The sequence below is a fragment of the Chenopodium quinoa genome, unplaced genomic scaffold (assembly GCF_001683475.1).
Source record: "Chenopodium quinoa cultivar QQ74 unplaced genomic scaffold, ASM168347v1, whole genome shotgun sequence".
Taxonomy (NCBI): Eukaryota; Viridiplantae; Streptophyta; class Magnoliopsida; order Caryophyllales; family Amaranthaceae; genus Chenopodium; species Chenopodium quinoa.
The window spans coordinates 1170966-1178986 of NW_018743332.1; the positions used below are offsets into that span (position 1 = coordinate 1170966).

At 32.9% G+C, this 8021-nt stretch overlaps 1 pseudogene; it reads right to left on the reverse strand.

Annotated features, from left to right (window-relative positions):
• Positions 1 to 762: 762 nt before the first annotated feature.
• On the reverse strand, positions 763 to 2745 carry LOC110737952 (annotated as a pseudogene).
• Between the last annotated feature and the right edge of the window lie 5276 nt (positions 2746 to 8021).

The window sequence follows — 8021 nt, forward strand, 5'->3', positions numbered from 1 at the left end:
TCATTCAACATTTTTTTGCATATGACTAAGGATGAAAATAAGATAACATAAAAAAGAGAGAAAAGAATCGTGATTATTTTACCCAATTATTGACTCTCTCATCTAAGGTTGAGTGTATACGACTATTAAAATTAAATACAATGTAAGCTAAGTTGAGAAAACGTAGAAATTTAACATTGACAGTAAAAAAATCAAACAATGTTAAATTGACCCCCAAATCTAGCTTTACCCACCCACGACCCGCCTAACCCAGCCCACCCACAGCCCGCTTAGCCCATAAACCTAGTTTGACCCACCCACAACCCACCTAAAACACGAACCTCAACCCTAACCTTTTCATTTTCTTCGACCTAGCCCACCTACCCAACTTGAGCCGGTCCTTGTGCCACCTAACCTTAACCCAACACACCCAACTCGCTGGGTGGCACTACTACTCTCGTCTAAGGTTGAGTGTATATAAGTATATAAATGTCAAAATAAAATACTCCGTACTACGTAAATTAAGTTGGAAATGTAGTGTTAAAAATCAGTAATTATTGTAAATTAATTAACGTTTTCCAACATTATAGTTAAATCAAGAAGTATTAATGCAAGATTTGAAATTTAGCCTTAAGTACAAAGTTACTTACATGGTATATTCTCCTCATAAAAACACAGGAACCTGCATGCGTCATCGACTTGAAATATGTACTGACATAAGTTTATAGAGATTAATCAATGCACCAAATGTTAGAATTCATGAAAACCCATATAATTACATAGTCAATTAGATTGTTGGGGCCTTTTTGGGTTGAATGTAAAGATGGGAGCTCGATCTACAAAAACTTAATGTCCATCCAAAGTAGTAAAATTATATTTCAAAGCAGGACCAATGAGCCATGAGACTGCTACTTCGCTAAGCAAGCCTCCCAACTGAAGCCAAATGTGAAGCAATGTTTCAACACATTATTTAGTCAGCAAAAAAACTGCAAAAAATAGTAATTTTCAAGCAATTTTATTTTTAGCAGTTTTTAACCACTATTCAAACCATTCCAATCCTACAATATGGTTCTAATTTAGACAGGAGATACAGATCACAATAGCCTTTCAAAGCTATAGCAATTTTTAACATAGTATTCATATTCCATTACCACTAACAAAAATAGCATATCTGGGGTTTAAGATTACCAATTTCTTAATATATATATCTTATCATTGCTTTTAGTAATCTCAGCAACCGTCTAACTGTTCATGCATTGACATTTCAAAGTTGTTTATTTTGGGAATAAAATAAAGCAAGAGGAGCTTCCTTTGAATCTGTTATATCTTTTACTAATTGACTTTTGTCAATTTTGTGGAAGGACAATAAAAAATACAAGAAATACTTGTAGTATTTACATGGCCCCAGCTGTCTATTCCGCTGAATGAAAGCACTATAATCTGAAAAAGAAGACGATATGAAGTCTGCATACTTTATTGCATGTGCACAAGTAATAATAAAACTACAAGACGTTACAATAGCGTTAAGTGACATGTCAATCATAAAAGGATGACATCATGTTGACACGCAAGCACAAAAATTTGAAGTTTTGAAGTGTTAACATAGGTGCCTGATGGTGGAAGTGGTAGTTGTCTTATAGAAATGTATCCCTTGTAGCAATGACTCAGAAGAGAATAAGTTTTGACAGTTAAGGTTTTTATTTTTTAATTACTTTTTTTTTCAGTATTAATATGAGGGTAAGATAACGACGATAATAACTGAGATCATTCACAAATGACAGACTCTTGTAAGCGTGTTTAATTACAATGACCTAGCTTCAATATGATATGAGACTTAACAGCTTTGATACTTAGGAAAAATAATTACCATATTCAACACGATTAATTTTGCAATATGCTTAAAATCTTATGCACCAAAACCAAGAAGAATTCTGTGCCACATAGAAAATACGGCTACTGATCCAACCTGTCAGGAATCAGAAACTAAAATCAAAAGATTGAATTTGTAAGTAATTTGTCTAACTACAATATGAGAAGAGCATAACAAAGTATAAGATTCTAAAAATAAACAATCCGAGATGACCTAGCAATAAAGGGTAACCCTAGATTTTTAGACAGTGAAAGTGTTTTGACTAACAAAAGAAATTCATCATACACATTCCAAATAACATGCATTTAATTTATAAAATTCAAAGCAGAATGAGAAAGTTTACCAATCCAAAAATGGCTCCTGATGCAACAACAGCAAGAGCTTCAGACAAACAATAACTCATAACAGAATATGACAAAACATCAAACAGGCATCAAAGCTTGGTAAAATTAAGCACATTTAATTGGAGAAATAAAGAAAAAAGCTCAGTCCATAAAGCCTTTACTTGTGATAAGAGAGGCAAAGTAGACAGTAAATATACTTCGAGTTCCACATAAATTTTCTACAGTGGGGCCAATATAATGCAAGGAATAACAGTTTGCTTGGATATTAGAATATCTAATTAATCACGGTTTTTCATAAATAGACATCCTTAAGTCAATAAAATGAAATCATACAAAGAGATGTCCAATATTTGCATGTAGAAAGGCTAATGTCACTAACCTCCACAACTACCCTTCATCAATTCGACTATTAATCTGTTCATGATCAACATTGCCAAACAATTTATACCTTAATAAATAATAATCTCATGACAAAAATACATACGTACTAGTTCACAGACGCGAAGATCTAACCTTAGTTCCCCATAACATCAACTTCCCTCGAGTGGCCATCTGCCCAACTTAAAGCCTAGACAAACAAAAAGGGGGGGGGGGGGGGGGGGCGGAGAATCACCAAACGGGGGTTGGAGAAGGAAAACACATAATAAGATATCAACCTACTTACCTATTCGAAAAGCTCAACAATATATTTGACACAAGAAAAATGACTAAGAAAAGGAGCCAATGGAAGGAACGAAAAGTCAAATCTGATACAATTATTAGATTTTCCAAACTTAAATAGTTTAATACAATTTCCTAAATTTCTTGGACAAAAATATTAGGTTTATACTAATACAATCATTTCAGTAGTCTAGCCAAGTAAAATAAACAAGAATCTTTATTTTTTTTGTCAATAACATTGTCTAGCACCAAGAACGTATTGTACTTAACAGAGCTTCCAAGCATTAGGCGAGTGATGAATCACATTTATATAGGATTTATAAACATGTTTATGCTAAGTTTATAGTTGCTTTTTAGGTCTTTTAGTAACTTTTTAGGTCACAAATGCATAAGTTGTCCTTTTTGTGTTCTATTACGCTTTGTTTGTGTTTTCTTAATGTTTCAGGTAGTTTCTGTAACTATTTGGATGCTTTTGGAGTAATTTTGGAAAAATCGGACAATGAAAGGATGAAAAGTCGATGAATCGAGTGTGTTTGTGGAAGATTTGGTTGATATTTATATGCATGAGAGATGATCATAGCATCAACAAGTGTCGCTATGAATCTTTCGGAATTGAATTTGAGTTAGAAATGAAGAAAAACGATGGTTTACACAGAGTCAAAACCGACCATTGTTCACTCTTTTGATCATAACGTGATGTCTAAAAATTGGATTGAAGCTATTCAAGTAGCGTTGGAAACTAGATTTGAAGAGCTTTCAATGATAGTTCACACGCCCCGAGAAGCCTTCTATAACAGAAGTTATGGCCATTTTAATTCAAGCAATGCAGTCAGCCACCCGCATGATTTGCTGCGGGTCTGTCCCGCGCCCGCACGAAACGCCCAGCACTATTTCCAGCCCGCAGCTATGCCTGCGACCGCGAGTTTCAGTGAGTGAACAGAAGCATGTACGCAAGGAGCATAGTTCCATTGTCTCGTCCCTCGATTCCGTCGATTTTGTTTGTGCCACATCATCTTCTATCATCCAATAATATTACAACTAGTGTAATTTGTATTTTCTTATTTATTTTCTTTAATTATTTTTTATATTAGAATTTAGGATATTATAAATAATTCAAGGGATTATTATTTTCTCTTATGCCTTTTATATCTTTTATTTTTTTATGTTCTTTTTAGTTTTCTCTCGAACCGTATTTTCTCATGGAACCTCCATGGATTCTTCCATGGATGATTCTTGGGTTTATTATTTCAATTCATTGAGGTATTTTATTTCTATTTCTTGTTTTTAATTATGTTTTATTCCTCAGATCTAGTTTTAATTATTTCTTCCATGTTTAAGTAGTGTATTTCTTGGGTTTGGGAATCCATGTTTATATAATGAATCTTGTTTGGTATTTTTAATTTTTTGATTATTGATTTCTCTAATTGATAATGTTTTATTGTTAATCTTGCAACCTGATCAATTTTTTGATTAATTATTGTTAATTAGAGTTTGAATCGAAAGATCTTACTTTTAGAGGCTTACCTACAATTAGCAATTCTGATTATGTTAGCGACCGAACTAAATATGTTGAATTGACAGCGTTAAGACCCGACCGTAGGCTTAGAAATTGCTCTAGATAATTGATTGATTGAATTGTTATTGATATTTGATAGATTTAGAAATATAAACTTGGTGAACCATAACCCTAGGTCTTTTTATTAATTGTTTTATTTCTTATTTCAATTAGACTATATTTCTATCCCAATTTAGTGACATAGTTTAGTTTCTCTAATTTCTTAGAAGTTACATTGAATAGCCATCTCTCTGTGGATTCGATCCTACTTACCCTACTACATTGTTAGTTGGTTTTGTCAGGAATTTATCTTTGACAGGTGTACTACAACCTATCAAATTTTTGCACCGTTGCCGGGGAGAGGGCCTCATTTGATTTGACTTTTATAGTTGGTTTAACTAAACTTGTATATATATATTTTATTGTATTTTTTTTTATACATTTTCCTTTTTGTTTTACTCTTATTGTGTTATCATGGAGTGGTATGATTATAATTTATATGGGATGAATGATATTAATTTTCAAGGGCAATATGATTAAAATTCCTGGTATTGTAATGCTAATGCTTTTATGTTTGATGCATCTCACACTACTACAAAAAATGCCTAAGAGACTTGTTAAAATAGGCCTAAGAGACCTTCTTAGAGGAGGTCTCTAGCTCACAGGTCTCTTTGGTAAAGAGACCTGTTCAATAGAATAGATTTCTTTGTGATTACTAAGAGATCTAATAAGTGTGACAACAGGTCTCTTTGAGCATAATTATATTACCAATTTAAGGAGAGAAACAGACCTGTTGTGTAACATGACAGGTCTCTTTGGTGGGTACCAAAGAGACCTGTTGTGTTACATAACAGGTCTCTTTTTTAAAAAAAAAAAAAATTCCATGATATATTCATCACGGGTATTAAATTTTGAAATATAATTATTTGAATTTCATTACTATACTATAATTGGCAAAAAAAAAAAAAGTAAATTACAAAAGGAATCCTTGAAAGAAACTTACATAAACTTAATATTGAAGTTTACAATTATTAAATTACAACATGAGCAGTACAAGTACAGAAACTTGTTAGAAATAACTACAACTATGAACTTATTGATATAATTAATAAGTAGTAGTTTACAGAATTTTACAAGCATAAACTCCATACGTTATAGCATATACTCCATACATTAATAGTATAACTTGTAGACGTCAAAATCTGTCCAATGATATAAATTATGCAAATAAGTTAGTCAATTAAAACTTAAAGGAGAATAAGAAACTCAGGACAAATTTGTGTGGTAAAATTTAATCAATTAATAGGAACATAAGAAAATTACAAAGAGTAGCTCTGCACACGTATACCAAATGGATTCATGAGTGGTTCTAGTAGGTCACCAGTACGTAGGATCATAAGATGGGAACTGGACTACTTTTTTAATCACACCACTATATCCTTTGAAAACCTGTAAAGGGACAAATAAGGTGTTGTTTTACAAATAGTTATTAGATATAACTAGTGATAAGTGATTTGGAACAATAAAGTACTAATTTGGAGTGTAGATTAAGACAACATTAATGCACACATACAACTATACCAGTCAAGAACACCACGTTATTAAAGCGAACATGTAACTCAGACGTGATGAAAGGGGGTCTCGATTGTATGCTTTGTGGCCTAAGAAAAATAATAACTGCTCCATTGGTACCATTGCCAACCATATACTAGCAATAAACTCATTCCTTAAACTCGAAACCACATAGTAAAATGACCTTAAAGTTGGTATATCACCTGGAACCTCCTTAGTGTGTCATCAATAGTGATATACCACCTAATCTTACAAGCTCTGCACAAATTTATAGAGCTAGTTTAATATTCTACCCTATGATAGTTTGATGTCACCCCAATGATAATCATTAGCTATTTTTTTTTTCATTCTGTTACATACCAATATTTCCTGCAATTTTACAACACCACAATTATCTTTTCTTCATACTAATTAATCTGTACTTGCATAAGATCAGTGCAAGTAGTAAAGAATTAAGACTAACTACGAAATTTACAGTACATGTGTCACAGAATACCAAAGTAAATAGAAAAATCAATGAGACATCTTAGAACCTTTCAATAAACTAATGAAATGGAGGATTAAGGATGTTATAAGACAGTTAAGGATGTAGGTCGTAGAAAGATCAAGGAACTTCATTCATACTACAAAAGTAAAGATTTATAATTGAGATAAGCAATGTAGCAGTTATGCACATTACACACACAACAATCAAACAGAAAGAGCTAGAGTATAGACATATAGCTTGGACAAGTGTACAGATATGATAGCATTCACAACAATGACAACAAATACAAGTATAAACATTTGAAAACCAATTGGGCAGATAAAATTTAACTAGCTCATAGAAGCATAAGAGAATTACATAGAATACCTCTCGGCGCAACAAATACCAGATGGTTTAATGGGTGGTTCTAGTAGTTCATTAGTAGGATCATAAGATGGGAATTGGACTGCTTTTTCAATCACACCATTATATCCTTAGAAAACCTATAAAAGGACAATAAGGTGTTGTTTTACAAATACTCCATAAGTATTAGATATAACTAGTTTGGAGTCTAGATTTTAGCAGCATTAATATATATAAACATACAACTATATGAGTCTTGCTATAAAGTCTTTGACATTTGCCCAAAATCAATAATAATAAAACCACTATATTAGCAATCGAAGAACAATACAAGGTTCACTATTGTGACTCCTAACAACTCAACATTTACCCAAATTAAAAGTGGAAATATAATTCAATAATCTATTGAAAAAACAATTGATTATAAAGCATAGACAATTTTGTAATTAAACAATTATATTCCAAAAAAAAAAACAAGTATTATTACAATGCAAAAATCGACACCATGAACAAAAACACTCAATGAAAAAGATGAGATAAAAGTACCAGCATTTAATTGTAGATAATTTGGTTTAGTATTACCTCTGAATTAATTGCAGAAAATAAGATCACTTACATTGATGAAATGGGGAAATGTTAAAACTAGGGTTTCATAGAAAATGGAAACAAACCGAAAAGAGCACTGTTATGGTGGCCAACGCGATTTGTCGGGGACAAATTCAAATCGCCTATACGCTTCTTTTTCTGAAAGGGCGTCTTGAAGGGCGGTGACGACAACGGAGATAGAAAGTGGCCTCTTGAAGTGAGAATAAATTCCAGATCCGATGAAGAGCGACGATTATAGGTTGGAAGTATTGGGGCTTCTTGACTCTGATGATGGCTAGAGCTAACGTTCGTAGTGCTTCTTGCAATAATGGAGGAAGAAAGTGGAAGAGGAAGACAGAGAAAGAGTTGAAATCAAAGGAAGGGGAATGGAGCGAATTAATTAAGGTGAGAAAAGGATAGAGCGAGAAAGAGGAGATGAAAGAATGAACGAGAAAGAGTGAAAGTCGATTTAAGAGAGTGTTGGGCCCCCACAAACATAAGAGACCTGTTATGATAAACAACGGGTATCATATGTCCTTCCCTATTTCCCCTTTGAAAGCATGATGGCTCTTTGACAAATAAGAAACCTGTTATCTCTAATAGTAGGTCTCTTATACCAAAGAGACC